This window comes from Anneissia japonica, unplaced genomic scaffold, assembly GCF_011630105.1.
Source record: "Anneissia japonica isolate Jap-2015-1 unplaced genomic scaffold, ASM1163010v1 scaffold287722_len911783_cov160, whole genome shotgun sequence".
Lineage (NCBI taxonomy): Eukaryota > Metazoa > Echinodermata > Crinoidea > Comatulida > Comatulidae > Anneissia > Anneissia japonica.
Window position 1 is genome coordinate 67621 of NW_022711579.1, and position 3511 is coordinate 71131.

Here is a 3511-nt window from a genome sequence, read left to right on the forward strand (position 1 = left end):
ATAATAGTCATCTTATTAGGTGCACGTATCCATCTCTTGGTAGAGCTGCTCGTGGCGCCTTGGAAAATAATTTATCTTGGCTACGATTTGTTGTTAATTTGCAGTCCTAAAGCTTGACACACTGTACACTAGCTGGTTGATGTGTCTCGCTACTAGACTTCACTCAAGCCCCTTTTTCATTTTCCTTCTCTTTCTGGACAGCACCACTAAAGAGCGAGTTAATTTGGAGACTGGTGTCTTTAATCCAAAAATTAGAAATAGTGTATGGCGTATGGATTCCTACATCCGGTCAATACTTTTTAAAGTGTATATCTGTATATACTATACTGAATACGTTTTTCATATGCTATGTCCTCCCTCGGATTTAAAATATTCGGATCTAGCAGCCGTTGTATCACTGAAGATTGGATCTATTACAAGCAATTTTACACGATTTAAGTATTTTAAGTTGAGAGGTTCTGTCAGCTTTCTTTTATGCTACCAAGCCATCGCTTGGTGCGTGTGCTAACTATGGGTCTATATTTATCGAAACCACCCCCCTCCTCCCAAAAAAAAAAAAAAAAAAAAAATTTGGGGGGGGGGGGATATTGTGGTCACATCTGCTTGACTTAGATTTTTCCCACGATCAGTAGCATTATTTTTGTGGTATTCCTTAATTGAAGTGTTTTATTTTTTTCTCTCAGACACCAAAAATGCATCGGGACATCTCGAATACGAGAAGATGCGATACAGAGAGGATGCTACTGATATGTGTATTTGTGTTGTCAATACTGTATTCCTTTTCATGTGTATACGTAGGCCTATATATTAATCTACCACATGGCTATTAGCAGTAAGAACAAGGCAACCGGTTTTTTAAAGGCTTTGCTTATTGGTGACCTATTCCTATTACATTATTGTTGAATTGTGCTATCTTGTTTTTGTTTGTAGAAATTTAACTGTCAAGTTACTATCATCACCTCCACCAAAAAGGTTATGAATTCATCCCTTCAGTCTGTGTCAGCAAGATAAAAACAAAGGAGGAATGATCATACAATTTAGTTAATAATCCAATAAAGAGATGATTAACTTTTGGTAAGAAAAGGTCAAGGGACATGATCATGGAAATTCAATTGTTTTCCCTTAAACTTAATAGAAAACAATATAATCGCCCTGCGTATTGTTACGGTGTCCAGTCACAGGGCCGGGCGGAGGTATGCACTCTATGGAGCGACCGCTCTAGTTCCCAGCAAACAGAAAACGTTCTTATATCGTTTGCGAACGTTGTGGCTAGGTATATCAAAATAACATTCACACAACGTTGTAAGAACGTTCAAACGTTGTGCGGTTATGATATTAGGTACATATGGTTCTACAAAATAACGTTTTCGTCACCAAACTGTAACGTTATTATAACGTTCTTAGAACGCAATATTGTTAGCTGGGTTTATTATGTAATTATTTCATCACATCTGCATTCAAATCGGATTGTTTCATCTTAGACAACTGTTTAGATCGCTATACTTCCCATGCAGTTGTGCATGAATACTACAACTCACTTTCACGAGGCATCATTGCTCACAATACTACAACTCGGCTGCCCATATATCTCCGGAACCTCTCGACACATTTCAATTAACCTTACATTTCAATCTAACATTTATTTTTATTCAGCATTAAGAACAAGTTATATCGTAAAATACAACATTAAACAAATTCTCACGAATTCAATTGAAATATTGAATATGTCTAGCTCATACCTAAGTTGTATGTTACATTCTTTTTATTGTTTTGAATAAAGAATGATTCGATATTTACACATCACATATCAAAACAAAATATTTGTTTCGCTGATCTACAAGGCTTTTACTAGAAGATCATTAATTTGATTATCCTTTATTTAAGGATCTACTCAAAACCCAACATAATGATATTGTGTAATTTTACGTCCGTTATAGGTGCGGATTTTCCTAAACACAGAAACATTAGCCAATGGTGAATTAATACAAGTTTACACGAATGTACACATACATCAAGTTCAATGAGTTTTGCAACAAAAACTCTGAATCGACATCATCACATTGTGTTACCACGATGAGACGGTGGCTAACTGAACCCGAAGCACATATTAATAGAGGCCTATAGTTGCTAGGAATATCACATTCTATTATTATTTCACCTTTAGAATACACAATCAGTCAAAACAAGATTAAACCTACATTTGAAAACATTCAATAATAATTTTAGATAAATTTATACACGCAAAAATGTAGGTGCTACTCATAAATAAATATTGATAATTTTACTACAGTAATAGTTTTTTGAATCACTTTTAAAACATCGCATCGCACAAGTTTGTATTTGTTGTACCGTATATATTGAATATCAAGAATTGTTTCATTTCATTTCATTTATTCAGACAAGTGTCTTGGGCCTCAAAAGCAACAAAATCACTATGACAAAATTCTGGAGCCCCAGAAAACAAAACTTAACTACAACAAAATATTGTTATTGATTCATGATTACATCATAAGCTGTGTTTTGATCTTTGAATTAAGTTCCTCAATGAAGTACTATGAAAACTGGAGTACGACCATTTTGAAATTCAGATGTCTAAAATTTTACTTTGAAGAAAATTAACTCTAAGAAACGAACTGATAGTTATTTTCTTTTTGTTTTACTTAGCAATTCTCAAACCAACTTCACTTATTGTTTCAGATTTACAAAATGCGCTACAAAAACTATTTTATGTACATAGCATGTGTTAATAAGAAATATTAAACTTCTTAGAAAAACTGAATCTCTTTTGGTCAAAATGACCTCATACTTGTTTTTCTACATACATCAAATTTACCTGGCATCTAATACGACTCATTTTGACAACATGTTCATAATATTATTATTATTATTATTATTATTATTAATATTATTATTATTATTATTATTATTATTATTTTTATTATTATTATCCTTATTATCCTTATTATTATTATTATTATTATTATTATCCTTATTATTATTATTATTATTATTATTGTTATTGTTATTATTATTATTATTATTATTATTATTATATTATTATTATTATTATCCTTATCCTTATTATTATTATTATTATTATCCTTATTATTATTATTATTATTATTATCCTTATCCATATTATTATTATTATCCTTAATATTATTATTATTATTATTCATTTCAACTATTCATTTATACCGTGCTTATGGTGCTATGTAACAGCCCTTGAATATTATTTGCTATTTAGCATGCTACACATAAGGGAGGTTTGATAGTTTTACTTCAGTATTCAATTCATAATGTATACTTGCACTGTTATAATTATTCAGCCATGAAATTTCCCTGAAGTGGAATAAATAAAGTCTTCTTTTAATTCAATTTAATTCTATTCAGCAATATTGCTTTTTAGCCTTTTGGCTACTTTCTGATAGATACGTAATGTCAAATATTTATAAACAATAACACAATATATATATATATATATATATATATATATATATATAGATAGATA